The sequence below is a fragment of the Populus nigra genome, chromosome 18 (assembly GCF_951802175.1).
Source record: "Populus nigra chromosome 18, ddPopNigr1.1, whole genome shotgun sequence".
In the NCBI taxonomy this organism is placed as follows: domain Eukaryota; kingdom Viridiplantae; phylum Streptophyta; class Magnoliopsida; order Malpighiales; family Salicaceae; genus Populus; species Populus nigra.
This window is the reverse complement of record NC_084869.1, coordinates 6,032,131-6,052,343: the sequence shown is the minus strand read 5'-3', so window position 1 is coordinate 6,052,343 and position 20,213 is coordinate 6,032,131. Positions and strand designations below refer to the sequence as shown.

Sequence of the window (20,213 nt, the reverse complement as noted above, 5' to 3'; positions counted from 1 at the left end):
AGAAATCGGCAGCAACCACTAATTTTGAATTTAGTAGCAAAACCTGCATCGGTCGATTCAGAAATCGGCAACGAACCCTGCGTCGCTATCGATTCAGAAATCGGCAGCGATGGTGGGGTTTTTTTTTGGGTGTTTACATTCTCCCTCCTTTAATATGAATTTCAACCTTGAAATTTAAAAGGCTTCATAATCCATACCTGGTAGTTCAAATAAATTGGGGTACTTTTTCCTCATTTCAACCTCCCTCTCCTAAGTTTCCTCTTCTATTTGAGCATTTCGCCATAAGATCCTGACAATGGGGATCTTTTTTCTTCATAGCTCCTTTACTTCTCGATCTAATATCCTTATAGGCATCAATTCGAGCGTTAAGTCTTGACTTCTACTGGAACCTAAGGTAGGATCCAGGTTAGATCCACATCAGCCTTTCTTAACAAGGAGACATGGAACACATTATGGACCTTGGCTAATTGTGGAGGCAGGTCCACTTTGTAAGCTACTAGCCGACTCGCCGTAGTATTTTGAAGGGTCCAATGAAACGGGGAGTTAACTTCCTTTTCAATCCGAACCGTAACATGTTCTTCCACAGGGCTACCTTCAGGAACACCTGGTCCTCCGTACTGAACTCGAGGGGTCTTCTCCTCACATCAACATATTTCTTCTGTTTATCATGTGCGGCTTTGATGCGATCCTTGATGATTCTCACTTTCTCCGTGGTGACTTGAATCAACTTCATGCCATATAGCTTTCGGTCTCCAACTTCTTCCCAAAATAAAGGAGTCCTGTACCTCCCACCATATAAGCCTTCATACGGGGCCATCCCTAATGTGGCTTGGTGACTATTGTTATACATGAACTCTACCAATGCCATGTGTTCCTCCCAACATCCTCCAAATTCAAGTACACATGCCCGTAATAGGTCTTCCAAGACTTGGATGACTCTTTCTAATTGGCCGTCAGTTTGAGGGTGAAACGCAGGGCTCATATCCAATCTTGTTCCCAAGGCATGCTGTATGCTCGGCTAAAGTCAAGAGGTGAACCTTGGATCTTGGTCTGATACAATGGACACTGGAATCCCATGGAGCCATGCCAACTTGTTTATGTAGATCTTGGCAAGCTTGTCTACCGAGTCGGTCATCTTAATGGGCAAGAATAGTGCGAATGTCATCAACCAATCTACGATAACCTATATCACATCATTTCCTTTCCTTCCTTTGGGAAATCCCGACACAAAATCCATGGTGATCATCTCCCACTTCCATTCTAGAATTTGTAATGGTTGTAATGGTCCCGTGGGCCTTTGGTGTTCAACCTTGACTTGTTGACATATCCCGCACTTAGACACATACTCAACTATTTCCCTTTTCATGTTAGGCCACCAATAGAGGGATTTCAGGTCTCAATACATCTTAATGCTGCCAGGATGTATGGAGAACTTGGACTCATATGCTTCTCGTAGAACCATCCATTTAACTGTCTCATCATCTGGTACATATGATCATTGTCCCATCATCCGCTACTTGGAATTTTGTTTCTATCCCGGCCTTTATATTCTTCCTAATCTTAGTCCCCTCATTGTCGTAGAATTAGGCTTGTAATATTTGTTCCTGATATGTTGGTCGCACCAACAGTTGGGCTACTAACCTACCTCCTGCACTAATTCCCAATCCTGCACCCATTTCTTTCAATTCCGCCAACTGCTAATCCTTTCCCACCATTGGCTTACCTAGGGTGGCTTTATTTTTGCAACAGAGGGCATCTACCACCATGTTTGCTTTCGTCGGGTGGTATTCTATGGTGTAGTCATAATCCTTAATGAGCTTTATCCACCTTCTTTGCAGCATATTCAACTTCTTTTGCGACATCAAATACTTCAGGCTCTTATGATCAATAAAAATTTAGGTTCGAGACCCATATAAATAGTGTCTCCATTTCCTCAGGGCAAATACTACAGCAGCCAACTCCAAGTCGTGCACCGGGTAGTTCACCTCATGAGTCTTTAACTGCCTTGATGCATAGGCAATCACCCTTCCATATTGCATCAAAACACACCCCAGTCCCTTCCCCGAGGCATCACTATAGACTACAAAACCTTCAATCTCTGAGGGAAGGGTTAACATTGGAGCGGTGGTGAGCCTTCTTTTCAATTCTTGGAAGCTTTGCTCACATTCTTCTGACCACACCCATTTCTTATCCTTCCTGGTTAGCTAGGTCAAAGAAGTTGCAATCAGAGAAAACCCTTCAATAAATCTCTGGTAATATCTTGCGAGTCCTAGGAAGCTATGTATTTTAGTGATCGAAGTCGATCTTTCCCATTTCAGGATTGCTTCAACTTTCTGGGGGTCCACGAAAGCACCTTCGGTTGAAATGACTTGTCCTAGAAATGTCACTCTCTCCAACCAAAATTTACATTTACTCAATTTTGCATATAACTGGTGATCTCTCAAGGTTTGTAAGGTCTGCCTCAAGTGTTCTTCATGCTCCTCGAAGAAATTCAAGTACACCAGTATATCATCAATGAATACCACCACAAACTTATCAAGGTATGGTTAGAAAACCCGATTCATTAAGTCCAGGAAGAGGGTTGGGGCGTTCGTTAGCCCGAATGGTAGCATTAAAAACTCATAGTGTCCGTAACGAGTTCTGAATACGGTCTTTGCTACATCCGCTTCTTTAATCTTCATCTGATAGTATCATGATCTCAGATCTATATTTGAAAATGCCCTCACTCCCTTTAATTGATCAAATAAGTCATTTATTCAAGGTAATGGGTACTTGTTTTTCATCGTTATTTTGTTCAACTGACGATAGTCAATACAAAGTCTGTGGGTCCCGTCCTTCTTCCTTACAAATAGGACTGACGCTCCCTAAGGAGAATTGTTGGGTCGTATAAACCCCTTACTAGCAATTCCTTCAATTGAGTCTTTAACTCGTTCAACTCTACTAGAGCCATCCGGTACGGTTGTTGGGCTATGGATGGGACCCTAAGAAAAGTGTATATAGACACTTCTACCTCTCGCTCCGAGGGTAGTCCTGGTAGTTCTTCGAGGAATACATCTGGGAATTCTTTCACCACAGGAATGTCCTTCAACCGTGAACCCTCCTCATCAGAGTTCAAGATGTATGTGAGGTATCCCATACATCCCTTTCTTAAAAGTTTATGAGCTATTACAACCGATATTAATGCGACCGGTTTAAGAATTCTCTCTCCTTTGAAAATCATCCTCTCACTCTTAGATGTTTGGAATGTGACAGTTTTAGCATAACAATCTATTAGGGCCTTGTATTTACTCAACCAATTCATATCTAGAATTATGTCAAAATCGTGCAATTCCAAGGGAATTAAGTCTACCATTGTTTCATACCCAGCTAGGCTAACCCCTACACTCACATACATAATATTTGTTTTAACCATGTTACCCATTGAAGTCCTAATTACAAATCCCTTTTCTACTACTTCTACTCCCTTTTTCAATTTAATAACAGTTCTCTTGGCAATGAATGAGTGGGTGGCACCTGGATCAAACAACACATGTACACTAAAATTGTTCATTAGTAGTGTACCTGCCACCACATCAGATGCAACCCTGACCTCCTCATGTGTCAGGTGGAAGACTCTCCCTCGAGTCCGATCATTTTGTACCATCGCCCTCCCTCGATTGGAGTTTGCTCCTGATTGAGAAGATCTCACTGGCCTATTTACAGTGACGGACTGCTGGTGGCTTTGACTCGGCTGCCTATAGCCCTGTACCTGTCCAGTGTTCCTGTTAGGGCAGTCCTTCTTATAATGACCTCTTCCACCATAGTAATGACACTCTTGCCCCAAGTACTAGCAGTTTCTCCACCTATGACCTTCTCCTCTGCACACAAAGCATCGCCTTGGTGAGACTAAGCACTCCCCAGGGTGTTTTTGTCCATATTTTGCACAAGGGGGATAATCAATACTCTTGCGGTCATTGGTCCCAGTTTTACGAGTTTGCCCTCAAGTGCGACTGCCCAACCATCACTTTCCCACTTGTCTGTTTATGGGGTGGTACCATCAAACTCCCCTTTTTCCTGTACTGCTCAAATACCCTACCTTTTCCTTTCTTTGGAAGTGGTGGTCTTCCATCGAAGAAATCCCCATCTCTCTTTTTGCCTAAACCCTGATGTACCTATTGACTTTCTCCAATACAAGCCTTTAGAGCTTGTGCAGCCTCAATCAACTCCCTCATAGATTTAAACCGTAAAGTGACAAGTCCTTGTCTCAACTCCTATCGCAACCCATCTCTCAGCTTCTTAATCAAATGTTCCTCTGTCGGCACATAGTGTGGGGCAAACAATGAGAGGTCATGGAACCTCTTTTCGTACTCTAATACCGACATATCACCTTATCTTAGCACCAAGAACTCTTGTTCCTTCACCTTGCGATGGTACCTAGAATAAAACTGATTCTCAAACTCGGTCTTAAAGTCACTCCAAGTCAGTGTCTCGGTCGCACGCCTTAAGTGAATTGTTTCCCACCACGTCATGGCCCTATCGGACAATAATTGGGTTATACAATTTACCCTCAAACCTTCGGGTATGTTTATCTAGATCATGGTCTTCCCCACCTTCCTAATCCATCTCCCGGCTATCTCTACATCTTGTTCCCTCATATACGGTTCATAGCTTATTTCCCTCATACTTTTGACTAGTCGCACCAGTAGCACCACATTGTTTGTGGTCACGCCATTCACAAGGGCTAATTGTGGAATCTGCATGGCAGGTGACACGATCAAAAGATTGATGTCTTATCCCAAGTGCAATAGTGTCAAAGTAATAAATAACCTGGTAAGACAGGGGTTGAACCATAGGAAGGTGAACTATATAAAATTATAAATAACAAATGAAAAGGAGTTGAAGAGAACTTTTGAGATGTGATAGAGAACTTTTGAGATGTCATATTGATGTGAGTATTAATCAAAGGTAAAAGCAATTGTCAAGGTTATAGGATCCACTAATAGTATTAGAAATAAGTATAGTATAAACTCTTTTTATTAATCAACTATAAACCATACACAAAGGAGGTTCCAATTGGATGATTTATCCTTAATAGTTCATTATAAATTTTTAACATGATCATGTTAATTATCTTATTTTAGTAACGCCATACTTTTAAATGTTTTCAGGAATTTATGATGTTAACATATTGATTAGTACTTAAAAGTGCATTTTTATCAAGGTTTTATATCATCATTTTGCACTTAAAGTATCAATAACTCCTTAACTAAAGCATGTTTTATAATAACATATCTAATTATATAAGATACCTTTAATTCATGGTAAATGTTCATCTTAAATGCAGGCCTATCACATAAATGAAAGAATTGATTGATGAGTTGAAGTACTGAAATTGGAAGGACAAAAGGATGGCCAAAGAGATGCTGGTGCAGTCCAAACTGGAACACAGTTCGGTAATTGGGTCATATCTGGAGCTGTAGATCTTGGATTTAGGTCCAGTTTATATGGATGGAAAGATAAGACATAGGCCTACAACTTTTATGTGGAGCCCAAGATTTAAAAAGGCTGTTTTCAAGTCCAAATTGTAGCAACAACAAAGAAGTCTGAATTTGTCCTGCAGACCAGACACTGTTCAGTGTTCAGCCTATATCTCAAGTTCTAGAAGTCCAAATGATCTCTAATTTTTACCCTGGAAAGATGAGACAATTTCCTAGAACTATCATGATTTAAGTTTGTTCAAATGATGACGTCATCAATGACGTTTTTGGCAGACAAGAAGATAAGAATTGTCACCAAGTCAAGATGTGGCCACCCATTCATCAATTAGTCAACAAATCAATAGTTCCGAATTTTGGCCTATAAAAGGAGGCATTTGCCATGTATTTAGGCATCTTGGTGTTGAGATCAAGATCATGCTCTTGCTTTCTCTCTTTGTATTGCTTATGCTTTGCTTTCATTAATATCAAGTTTATGCCTTTCATTTCCTTTCCTTTACTTAGTTAACTTTTATCTTACTTATGTTCTTATCTTGTTTATTTATGTTTCTTTCTTTCATTATGTCTAGCTAAGTTAATTATGTCAAGGTGAAAAGGTTACACTAATGGTGTAAGGATAAGTATAATATAAACTCAACATGGACTTTAATGTTGGATACTAACATGCTTTATATTTGTTATCTTATTCACTTTTAATACTTTGCTTGTTAAATGGTTAATCTAGATTTATGTTGTATAACACTTGGTACAACAAATACTTGGTACTTTCATAGCCCATACTGTATGGTATAACCGACACCTGAGCTATGAAAGGAACTTGATTTGTTGTTAACATAAGTTATAATCATGAATGCCTGAAAACATTTACAAGTATTAGCATTATTCGAATAAGATAGCTAATGTAATCATGTTAACAATTTATAATCTGATTGGAACCTCCTTGTGTGTGGTTTCCAATTCAATAATAAAGGTTTATACTATACTTGTTTGAAATACCATTAGTGGATCCTCTAACCTTGACATTTGTTGTTATCATTGTTTAATCCTTACGTTAATCTTTCATCTCAAAGTTCTCATCAACTTCTTCCTCTTCTTCTTCACTATTATTATTATTATTATTGTTACTATTGTTGTAGTATTATTGTTGCTTATAATTTATACAAGTAACCTCCCTGTGGTTCGACCCCGGTCTTGCCGGGTTATTTATTACTTCGACACTCCTGCACTTGGGAAAAGACATCAATCTTTTGGTCGTGTCAAGTTTTTGGCGCCGTTGCCGGGGAGGTAAATTCTTGTACAAATTATAGTATTTATTCTATTTTCTCTTTTCTCTTTTCTTGTATCTAACTTTGTTTCTTTTGTTTTGTTTCTCTTTCTTTTATTTTCTTCTTCCTTTTATTCTTCTTACACGTGCATGAGAGTGTGGTCACGTACATTAAGTGGTAGACTTTGTAGGGTATCCTCATCATTTTCAGAAAATATGGCTGAAGAAGATAACCAATCACTTCATAATGAAAATAATGAGAATATTCGGGTTAGAACACTTAGAGACCACATGAATCCCACAAGAACAAGTGCACCCTCATGCATAGTTTTTCCTCCTGATGCATCTCATTTTAATTTAAGACAGGCATTATTCAACTTTTACCATCTTTTCATGGCTTAGATTTAGAAAATCCATACTTGCATTTAAGGGAATTTGAGGAGGTTTGCAACACGTATAATGACTCAAATTGTAGCATGTACACCATTAGATTGAAGCTTTTTCCTTTTTCATTAAAAGATAAAGCTAAAACATGGCTACAAAATTTGAGACCTGGATCCATTCGTGCTTGGGATGAAATGCAACAACAATTTTTAAAGAAATTTTTTCCATCCCATAGAACAAACTCTTTCAAAAGACAAATCATTACTTTCTCTAAAAAACCAGGAGAAACATTTTACCAATGTTGGGATAGGTATCGAGACTTGCTTAATACTTGCCCCCATCATGGTTTTGAAACATGGAGATTAGTTTCACATTTTTATGAAGGGTTAACTCCTAGAGATAGGCAAATGGTTGAATTGATGTGCAATGGAACTTTTGAGGATAAAGACCCTAATGAAGCAATGGAGTACTTAGATTTGCTAGCTGAAAATGTACAAAATTGGGACACCACAAGTACTTATGAGGCACCAAGTAAAACCCAACCTCATACATCTAGTGGGGGTATGTACAACCTTAGGGAAGATCATGACCTCCAAGCCAAGTTTGCATCTTTAGCTAAAAAAGTCGAAGCGCTAGAATTGAAAAAGAGTGGTCAATTAAAATCTGTTCAAGACATTGCATGTCAAATCTGTGAAACCAACGAACATTCAACCAATGATTGTCCAACCTTACCTTCTTTTAAAGAATGTCTCCATGAACAAGCCCATGCATTAAACAGTTTTCAAAAGCCCAATCATAATCCATATTCGCAAACATATAACCCTGGTTGGAGAAATCATCCAAATTTCAGTTGGAAGAGTGAGAACAATAATGCTCAAACTTCACAACCACCGTTTCAAGCACACCATAATTTCCAAAATTCTCATGGATATGCACCTCCTTATGCTCCCCCTCCTAGAAGAAATCTTCAGGAAACATTGCATGCATTTATGGAAAAGCAAGAGGCAATTAACACTCAACTTGCTCAAAGCATGATAGATTTTAAAGATACTCTTGCAAAGTTCACATCTGCTCTCAGTTTCCAAGAGAAAGGTAAGTTTTCATCTCAACCACAACAAAATCCAAAGGGGCAATACAATGTGAATGCAAGTAGTTCGGGAAGCCAACACATGGATCACGTAAAATCAGTCATCACTCTTCGCAGTGGTAAGGTTATTGAAAAACCCATTCTTGAACCTTGTGAGAATGATGATGAATCAATCTCTGAGGGTAAGCAAGGGGTTGAATATGATCATTACAAAAAAAAGACTGATTCCCCGCCAGCACTTCCATTTCCTCATGCCATGACCAAACAAAGGAAAGTCAATCACAACTCTGAAATCTTTGAAACTTTCAAATAGGTAAGGATCAATATACCTTTGTTGGATGCTATTAAACATGTTCCTTCTTATGCTAAATTTTTGAAAGATCTGTGCACTATGAAGAGAAAACTGAATGTGAAAAAGAAAGCCTTTTTAGCCGAACAAGTAAGTGCCATTATTCAGAACAATAATGCATTGAAATATAAAGATCCTGGTTGTCCTACAATTTCATGCTTTATTGGAGAACATAAAATTGAAAGAGCTTTACTTGATCTTGGAGCTAGTGTGAATTTACTTCCATATTCAGTTTTTCAAAGTCTCAATCTAGGTGAGTTAAAACCAACTTCTGTGACTCTTTTACTTGCCGATAGATCTGTAAAAGTGCTTAGAGAAATAGTTAAAGATGTGTTAGTACAAGTTGATAAATTCATTTATCCTGTGGACTTTATTGTCTTGGACACACAACCTGTTGAAGCATGTAATTCATTTCCTGTTATTTTAGGGCGTCCATTTCTTGCAACTTCTAATGCATTGATTAATTGTAGGAATGGACTGATGAAGCTATCTTTTGGAAACATGACATTGGAGATGAATATTTTCAAAATTTGCAAGCAACCTGGAGATGATAATGATTTACAAGAAGTAGATTTTATTGAAGAATTGGTTTATGATCAATTTGAATCTACTTTGAGTAATACTGAGTTTGATGAATTTGAAGATTTGCAAATGACTTATTCTCAGGAAGAAATCACGGATGAAAAAGGCATTGAAAATGTTGATGCGAATCTTTTGTCAAGAGTGACAACAGATTTGATATCTGACATCACACCAACCAATGATTACTTTCTTGACAAATCCTTACTTTCTCTTAGTTCAATGCCTTGGTTTGCTAAAAATATCAATTTCCTTGCCTCAGGAGATTTGCCAACTCATTGGAGTACCGAAGATAAAGGAAAGTTTTTGAACGAAGTGAGAAACTTTTATTGGGATGACCTTAACTTATTCAAACATTGTCCTGATCAAATATTTCAAAGATGCATTGCGGACAATGAGGTAAGTAGTGTCATTAAATTTTATCATTCTGAAGCATGTGGGAGTCATTTCTCATCAAAAAAGACCATTGCAAAAATCTTTCAAAATGGATTTTATTGGCCCACCATGTTCAGGGACACGCATGCATTCTGCAAAGCTTGTGAAAATTGTCAAAAGTTAGGATTTATTTCAAAACATAAGGAATCTTTAGATAATCTTATATTGACTTTGGAGACATATCCTGGTGAAGATATGCATTGTGCATTTCAAGACTTATGACCCCATTTCCATAAAGAACGTGATCGACTTAGTCTTGGGAATCTGACTAAAAAAGACCCTGTTTGCCAGTTTTTAAGAAAACTGGATGGGAAGCCTATCCCTGACCCATAGAGGGAGTTTAAGCTGTTCTTGGACGTAAAACCAAGGGAAGATGTGAGCCACAATCACAACTACCTGTACATACACATGCTTTTTTCAAATAAATAAATAAATAAATAAAGAGAGAGAGAGAGTGTGAGACTCCAGCTGGCCTACATATAAGTGATATGATTGCATTTTCAATTCCGCATCTATAAAGTCTTCTCTTCCTTCCCCTCATTTCTACTCAACCCTTACATTAGACAGATATAGAAGCGTGTAGAAATGGCAGGTTCCTCAAGTTATCACATAAAAAATATTTGTGTTTTCGGTGGATCCAGTCCTGGGAAGGAAATAGTTTTTTTAGAAGCAGCAAATCATCTTGGTCAGGTACTAGCTGAGAGAAAGATTCATTTAGTGTATGGGGGAGGTAGCCTTGGGTTAATGGGGGTGTGGCAATAGCTGCATTTTTAGGAGGTAGTCAAGTTTTGGGGGTCGTCCCCGAAGCTTTAACAAAAGGGGACATCATTGGAAGAACAATTTGAGAGGAACTACAGGTCTCCACAATGTTTGATCGAATGAATACAATGTTTAACTATGTTGATGCCTTCATTGCCTTACCAGGTGGTCTGGGCACATTGGAAGAGATCTTTCATATTTCCTCTTGGGCCTAACTTCACATTCACCATAAACCTATAGGTTTGCTCAATGTTAATGGTTTTTATGACACTTTGTTGTCTTTTCTTGATCAAGCTGTGGAACAGGAATTTCTAACATCTTCGGCACGACAAATCATAATCTCTGCTGCTACTGCTAAACAATTGATCGACAAACTACAATCTTTCACCCCTGTAATTGATCCTTCCATGAGTCGCATAAATTGGTCAACTACAGAAAGCCGTAAAAAGCTTAGATTGGATTTGAGCCTTCGTTTGTGAATCCTTGTGTCTTTTGGTTTTATTTCTACCATAGTATTTTGTTCTGTTATTTCTTATATTTGTTTAAGTGTGTTTCAGGTTTGTCAGTGTTCGTTGTTTCAGGTGATGTCTTCTATACTCTATCTTTCTACCTTAGGACATTGAGGACAATGTCTCGTTTTGGTTGGGGGGGGAGGGTAGCAGTATTTAAAAAAAAAAACTAACCAACTAACTGTTTTTGTTTTAAAAACCATTTGGCAAAACTGTTATTACTAGGATGGCAGAGTAAGGGGGACTGACTCTTGAGACGCATCTTAGTAAACATTTTCTAATGGTTATTTGCAATATTCATAACAAGGCCTATTAGAATACTTCTTGAAATATTCAGGTTTACAAACTCTCGCATTGTTATCACTTGGTTCTGCTCATATACTTATTTAACAAATATTCTTAAACCTTCATTTTCACACACACACTTTAACATATGATTGTGGGTTGCACATTGGATTATTACATTATTTATGTTCTTTTGTTAAAGGTAACAACTAAGGGATAGGGATAGTCTATAATTTCCATAAAAAAAACAAAAAAAAAGAGAAAAAAATGATGATAATAAAAATGTAGATAAGTTTGGTTTCGTAGCCTCCCTAACCTAAGCAATTAAGCCCGAAGGGATGTTTTAACACCTAATACCCTAAAGTCAACTGACTTGGGAGCTATTGGCCCAAAGGTTGTTACATGGGTTAAGGAGAAAAGCTTAAGGGAATCAAACATTGCACTATCTACGTATCAGTATCTGCAACCCGAGTTACTAAGCTCGTAGGGGTATCTCAACACCTAATGCCCTAAGATCAACTGGTCTGGGAGTCATTAGCTGAAAGCTCGTTACATGGGTTAAAGATGCATTGTGTTTTAAGTTATATGTATAGATAATAAAAAAAAAAGAGTAAAATAAAATAAAATAATCCAAACCCAAGGAAGTTAACCTTAAACATTAGAACAAAATATTGTTTTCTTCTAATAAAAGCCCCATCATCTATGTTTCATACATTGAGCACATAACAAGAAAGGTTTATTAATATTTTGTTTAAGAGGTATTGAGCAGATATATAAAATTTAATGAGAGTTTGTTTATCTGGATAGATTAATGGAAGTTGAATGATGAATGCTTTGCTTTGTGGAATTTGCAAATTGTTTTTCTATTTTAACGCCTTAATTACTAGGGACTAGTAATAAGCTGGTTGGGGGGTGTGATTAGTACTTAAAAGTGTATTTTTATCAAGGTTTTATATCATCATTTTGCACTTAAAGTATCAATAACTCCTTAACTAAAGCATGTTTTATAATAACATATCTAATTATATAAGATACCTTTAATTCATGGTAAATGTTCATCTTAAATGCAGGCCTATCACATAAATGAAAGAATTGATTGATGAGTTGAAGTACTGAAATTGAAAGGACAAAAAGATGGCCAAAGAGATGCTGGTGCAGTCCAAACTGGAACACAGTTCGGTAATTGGGTCATATCTGGAGACGTAGATCTTGGATTTAGGTCCATTTTATATGGATGGAAAGATAAGACATAGGCCTACAACTTTTATGTGGAGCCTAAGATTTAAAAAGGTTTTTTTCAAGTCCAAATTGTAGCAACAACAAAGAAGTCTAAATCTGTCCTGCGGCTCAGACACTGTTCAATGTTCAGCCCATATCTCAAGTTCTAGAAGTCCAAATGATCTCAAATTTTTACCCTGGAAAGATGAGACAATTTCCTAAAACTTTCATGATTTAAGTTTGTTCCAATTATGACGTCATCAATGACATTTTTGGCAGACAAGAAGATAAGAATTGTCACCAAGTCAAGATGTGGCCACCCACTCATCAATTAGTCAACAAATCAATAGTTCCGAATTTTGGCCTGTAAAAGGAGGCATTTGCCATGTATTTAGGCATCTTGGTGTTGAGATCAAGATCATGCTCTTGCTTTCTCTCTTTGTATTGCTTATGCTTTGCTTTCATTAATATCAAGTTTATACCTTTCATTTCCTTTCCTTTACTTAGTTAACTTTTATCTTACTTATGTTCTTATCTTGTTTATTTATGTTTATTTCTTTCATTATGTCTAGCTAAGTTAATTATGTCAAGGTGAAAAGGTTACACTAATGGTGTAAGGATAAGTATAATATAAACTCAACATGGACTTTAATGTTGGATACTAACATGCTTTATATTTGTTATCTTATTCACTTTTAATACTTTGCTTGTTAAATGGTTAATCTAGATTTATGTTGTATAACACTTGGTACAACAAATACTTGGTACTTTCATAGCCCATACTGTATAGTATAACCGACACCTGAGCTATGAAAGGAACTTGATTTGTTGTTAACATAAGTTATAATCATGAATGCCTGATAACATTTACAAGTATTAGCATTATTCGAATAAGATAGCTAATGTAATCATGTTAACAATTTATAATCTGATTGGAACCTCCTTGTGTGTGGTTTCCAATTGAATAATAAGGGTTTATACTATACTTGTTTGAAATACCATTAGTGGATCCTCTAACCTTGACATTTGTTGTTATCATTGTTTAATCCTTACGTTAATCTTTCATCTCAAAGTTCTCATCAACTTCTTCCTCTTCTTCTTCACTATTATTATTATTATTATTATTATTATTATTATTATTATTGTTACTATTGTTGTAGTATTATTGTTGCTTATAATTTATACAAGTAACCTCCCTGTGGTTCGACCCCGGTCTTGCTGGGTTATTTATTACTTCGACACTCCTGCACTTGGGAAAAGACATCAATCTTTTGGTCGTGTCACATATGTTAACAACAAATCAAGTTCCTTTCATAGCACATATGTCGGTTATACCATACAGTAGGCTATGAAAGTGCCAAGTATTTGTTGTACCAAGGGTTGTACAATACAATTCTAGATTAATCATTTAATAAGCAAGGTATTAAGAATTAGTAAGATAAAAAGATAAGACACGTTAATAACAAACTTTCTTGGATTATACCTATTCTAACACCATTAGTGAAACTTTTTCACCTTGACATAATAAATTTAGCTAAACATTATGAAGAAGAGAAACGTAAGTAAACTAGATAAGAACATAGTTATAATGAAAAGCATAAACAAGAGATAATGAAAGCAAAACTTAAACATTACAAAAATACAAAGAAAGAAAGCAAGAATATGATCTTGACCTGAAAACCAAGATGTCTAAATGTATGGCAAATGCCTCCTTTTATAGGCTAAAATTTGGAAATATTGAATTGATGACTAATTATTGAGTGGGTGACCACCTATTGACTTGATGACAACCATCATCTTCTTGTTTGAACACAACGTCATTGCTAACGTCAGACTTTGAACAAATAGTCATCATGAAAGTTCTGGACATTTATCGCAACTTTCCAGTAAAACAACAAATGAGCTCATTTGGACTTCTATAACTTGAGATATGGACTGAACACAGAACAGTGTCTGGGCTGCAGACAGATTCCGACTTCTCTTTTGTTGCTACAATTTGAACTTGAAAATGGTCGTTTTGAATCTTAGATTCTTCATGCACATTTTAGGCTTATGTCTTAGCTTTCCATCCATATAAACCAAACCTAAATCCATGTTTTACAGCTCCAATTATGATCAAATAACTTAATGATGTTCCAGTTTAAATTGAACTAGTATCTCTTCTTTAAGCTTAGCCCTCTCTTTGTCTTTTCACATTCAATAGTTTAAAAACATCAACCAATCCTTTAAATTATGAGATATGCCTGCATTCAAAATGAGCATTTACCATAAATTAAAGATATCTTGTGTTATCAGACTTGTTATTATAAAACTTGCTTAAGTTAGGGAATTTAATGATACTTTAAGTGCAATATGATGATATAAAACCTTGATAAAAATGCACTTTTAAGTACTAATCACACCCCCAACCAGCTTATTACTAGCCCCTAGTAATCAAAGCGTTAAAACAATTTGCGACATTCAAAAGGAAGGCATTCATCATTCAACTTCCATTAATCTATCCAAAAAATACAAACTCTCATTAAATTTATATATCTGCTTCATACTTCTTAAACAAGATATTAATAAACCTTCCTTTTATGCTCAATATATCAACACATAGTTAGGGGGCTTTACTTGGATGAGAACATAATTTTGTTCTAATGTTTTTCTAAGGTTAACTTCCTTGGGTTGGGATTATTATCTTTTTTTTTCTTTTTTCCTTTTTTTTGTTCTTATATATATAACTTAAAACACAATTCATCTTTAACCTATGTAACGAGCTTTAGGCTAATGACTCCCATACCAGTAGGTCTTAGGGCATTAGATGTTGAGACACCCCTACGAGCTTAGTAACTCGGGTTGCAGATACTGATACGTAGATAGTGCAATGCTTGATTCCCTTAAGCTTTTCTCCTCAACCCATATAACAAGCACTAGGCCAATAACTCCCAACTCAGTTGATTTTAGGGTATTAGGTGTTAAAACACCCATTCGGGCTTAATTGCTTAGGTTAGGGAGGCTACGAAACCAAACTTATCTACATTTATATTATCATCAATATTATCAATTTGTTTTTGTTTAATTTTTTTTTTTACAAATTATATACTATCCCTTTCCCTTACTTGTTACCTTTAGCAAAAGAGCATAAATAATGTAATAATCCAATGTGCAACCCACAATCATATGTTAAAGTGTGTGTGAAAATGAAGGTTTAAGAATACTTGTTAAATGAGTATATGAGCAGAATCAAGTGATAACAATGCGAGAGTTTGTAAACCTGGATATTTCAAGAAGTGTTATGATAGACCTTGAGAAGAATATTTACTAAGATGCGTCTCAAGAGTCAATAGAATTCCTCCTTACTCTGTCATCCTAATAACAGTTCTGTCAAATGGTTTTAATAATAGTAAAAACAGTTAGTTAGTTAGTTTTTTTTTTTAAATGTCAACTATTACCCTCTCATCCCAACTAAAACGAGACATTATCCTCAATGTCCTAAGGTAGAAAGATAGAGTATAGAAGACATCACCTGAAATAGTGAACACTGACAAACCTGAAACACACAGAAGAAATAACAAAACAAAAAATATTATGTTATTAATAAAACCAAAAGACACAAGTTCTTACAAACTAAGGCTCAAATCCAATCTAAGCTTTTTACGGCTTTCTCTATTTGACCAGTCTATTCTACTCATGGAGGAATCAATTACAGGGATGAAAGATTGTAGATGATCAAGCAGTTGTTCAGCAGTAGCAATAAAGATTATGATTTGTCGTGCCGAAGATGTTAGAAAATTTTGTTTCACAACATGATTAAGAAAAGACAACAAATTATCATAAAAACCATTAACATTGAGCAAACCTATAGGTTTTTTATGAATGTTCAGTTGGGCCCAAGAGGAAATATTAAATATCTCTTCTAATATGCCCAAACCACCTGGTAAGGCAATGAAGGCGTGAACATGATCAAACATTGCATTCATTCGTTTAGACATTGCGGAGAATTGTAATTTCTCTCCAACTATTTTTCCGATGATATCCACTTTGGCTAAAGCTTTTGGAATGATACCCAAAACTTGACTGCCTCCTAAAAATGCAGTTGTTGACACACTCCCCATTATCCCAAGGCTGCCTCCCTCATACACTAAATGAATCTTTCTCTCAATTAGTACCTGACCAATATGATTTGCTGATTCTAAAAACTCTTTTTCTTTCCTAGGACTGGATCCACTAAAAACACAAATAGTTTTTATTGTAAGAGCTGAGGATACCTCCATTTGTTACACCCTTCTATTCTTAGTGCCTATATGGGTTAAGTAGAAATGAGTGGAAGTAGAAGATTTTATAGATGAGAAAGTGAAAATACAATCATACCACCTATATGTTGGCCAGCTGGAGTCACTCTTTCTTTTCTTTTGTTTTTTTTTTAATCAGAACAAGTGTATGTACAAGTAGTTGTAATTTTGGCTCATATCTCCCCTTGGTTTTACGTCCAAGAATAGCTTAAACACCTGCTATGGGTCGATGATAGGCTTCTCATCCAGTTTTCTTAAAAATTGACAAACAAGGTCTTTTTTAGTCAGATTCCCAAGACTAAGTTGAGCATGTTCTTTATGAAAATGGGCCCATAAATCATAAATTGTACAATGCACATCTCCATCTGGATACGTTTCAAGAGTCAATAGAAGATTATCTAAAGACTCTCTATGTTTTGAAATAAATCCTACCTTTTGACAATTTTCACAGGTTTTGCAGAATGCATATGTGTCCTTGAACATGGTGGGCCAATAGAATCCACATTGTAAGATTTTTGTAGTCATCTTTTTTGACAAGAAATGTCCCCCACATGCCTCAGAATGATAAAATTTAATGACAATACTTACCTTATTGTCAGGGATGCATCTTTGAAATAATTGATCAGGATAATATTTGAATAGGTAATGGTCATCCCAATAAAAGTTTTTCACTTCGCTCAAAAAATTTCTTCTATCTTGGGTATTCTAATGAGCTAGCAAAAATCCTAAAGCAAGAAAAATATCAATATTAGCAGACCAAGGTATTGAAGCAATAGAAGATTCATCAGGAAAGTAATCATCAATTAGTGTAATGTCAGATGTCGAATCTATTGTCAATTTTGACAAATGATCCGTGACAACATTTTTGGTGCCTTTCTTGTCCTCAATTTCTTCCTATTTGAAAGTTTCAATTTTTCAGAATCGTGATTAACTTCCCTTTGTTTAGTCATGGCATGAGGAAATGGAAGTACTGGTGGGGAATTAGTCTTTTCTTTGCAATGTTCAGGTTTAACCCCTTCCTTACCCTCAAAGATTAACTCATCATCTTTCTCACAAGGTTCAAGAATGGGTTTTTCAATAACCTTACCACTGTGGAGAATAATGACTGATTGGACTTGATCCATGTGTTGGCTTCCAGAGCTGCTTGCATTTGAATTGTATTACCTTTTGGGATTTTGTTGTGGTTGGGATGGAAACTTACCTTTCTCTTGAAAACTAAGAGTATATGTGAATTTTGCAAGAGTATCTTTAAAATCTGTCATAGTTTGAGCAAGTTGAGTGTTGATTGCCTCTTGCTTTTCAATGAATGCATACAATGCGTCCTCAAGATTTCTTCTAGGAGGGGGAGCATAAGGAGGTGCATATCCATAAAAATTTTGAAAATTATGGTGTGCTTGAAATGGTGGTTATGAAGTTTATGCATTATTGTTACTACTCTTCCAACTAAAATTTAGGTGATTCCTCAAATTAGGGTTGTATGTTTACGAGTATGGATTATGATTGGGCCTTTGGAAACTGTTTAAAGCATTGGCTTGCTCATGGAGACATTCCTTGAAAGAAGGCAAAGTTGGACAATCATTGGTTGTGTGTTCATTAGTTTCACAGATTTGACATACAATTTCTTGAACAGATTTCAATTGACCACTCATTTTCAATTCTAGTGCCTCAACATTTCTAGCTAAAGATGTAAATTTGGCTTGGAGGTCATGATCTTCCCTAAGGTTGTACATACCTCCACTAGATGTATGAGGTTGAGTTTTACCTGGTGCCTCATAAGTACCTATAGTGTCTCAATTCTGAGCATTTTCAGCTAACAAGTCCATGTATTCCATTGCTTTTCAGGGTCTTTATCTTCAAAAGTTCCATTGCACATCAATTCCACCATTTGCCTATCTTCAGGTGTTAACACTTTATAAAAGTGTGAAACCAATCTCCATATTTCAAAACCATGATGAGGACATGTATTAAGCAAATCTTTATACCTATCCCAACATTGATAAAATATTTCTCCTGGTTTTTTAGTGAATGTGGTGATTTGTCTTTTGAAAGAGTTTGTTCTATAAGAAGAAAAAAACTTCTTCAAAAATTGTTATTGCATTTATCTCAAGCATGAATGGATCCTGACCTAAGATTTTATAGCCATGTTTTACCTTTATCTTTTAAAGAAAAAGGAAAAAGCTTTAATCGGATGGTGTTCATGTTATAATTTGAGTCATTATAAATGTTACAAACTTCTTCAAATTCTCTCAAATGCAAGTATGGATTTTCTAGATCTAAACCATGAAAATTAGGCAAAAATTGAATAATGTCTGGCTTAAAATTGAAGTGAGATGCATCAGGAGGTAAAATTATACATGATGGTGCACTTGTTCTTGTAGGATTCATGTGATCTGTAAGTTTTATAACTTGATTATTCTCATTATTCTCATTATGAAGTGACTGGTTATCCTCTTCGGCCATGTTTTCTGAAGAAGATGAGGATACCCTACAAAGTCTACTACTTAATGTATATGACCAAGCTCTCATGCACATGTAGGAAGAGAATAAAAGGAAGAAAAGAAACAAAACAAAACAAAACAAAAGTTAGATAAAAGGAAAGTGAAAAGTGAAAAGAGAAAAGAGAAAATAAAATAAATATTATAATTTATACATGAATTTACCTCCCCGGCAACGGCGTCAAAAACTTGACACGATCAAAAGATTGATGTCTTATCCCAAATGCAGGAGTGTCGAAGTAATAAATAACCCGGCAAGACCGGGGTAGAACCACAGGAAGGTGAACTATATAAAATTATAAACAACAAATGGAAAGGAGTTGAAAAGAACTTTTGAGATGTGATATTGATGTGAGTATTAATCAAAGATAAATGCAATTGTCAAGGTTACAGGATCCACTAATAGTATTAAAAATAAGCTTGTCTTGCTTTTGTTTTGGTCAAGGGATTTTGTTCCCTTTTCCCTTGTATTGCTGGTCTCCAGCTCTTTTTGATCTATACAATTCTTACATTTGATCAAAAAAAAAAGTATCGTATAAACTCTTTTTATTAATCAACTGGAAACCACACACAAAGGAGGTTCCGATCGGATGATTTATCCTTAATAGTTCATTATAAATTTTTAACATGATCATATTAATTATCTTATTTTAGTAACGCCATACTTTTAAATATTGTCAGGAATTCATGATGTTAACATATGTTAACAACAAATCAAGTTCCTTTCACAGCACAGGTGTCGGTTATACCATACAGTAGGCTATGAAAGTGTCAAGTATTTGTTCTACCAAGGGTTGTACAATACAATTCTAGATTAATCATTTAACAAGCAAGGTATTAAGAATTAGTAAGATAAAAAGATAAGACATGTTAATAACAAACTTTCTTGGATATAAACATTGAAGTCCATGTTCAGTTTATATTATACCTATTCTAAAACCATTAGTGAAACCTTTTTCACCTTCACATAAGAAACTTAGCTAAACATTGTGAAGAAGAGAAACATAAATAAACTAGATAAGAACATAGTTATAATGAAAAGCATAAACAAGAGATTAATGAAAGCAAAACTTAAACATTACAAAAATACAAAGAAAG

At 35.8% G+C, this 20,213-nt stretch overlaps 1 pseudogene; it reads left to right on the top strand.

Annotated features, from left to right (window-relative positions):
- The first annotated feature begins 18,563 nt into the window (after window positions 1–18,563).
- On the top strand, window positions 18,564–18,674 carry LOC133679016 (small nucleolar RNA R71; annotated as a pseudogene).
- The last annotated feature ends 1,539 nt before the right edge of the window (window positions 18,675–20,213 follow it).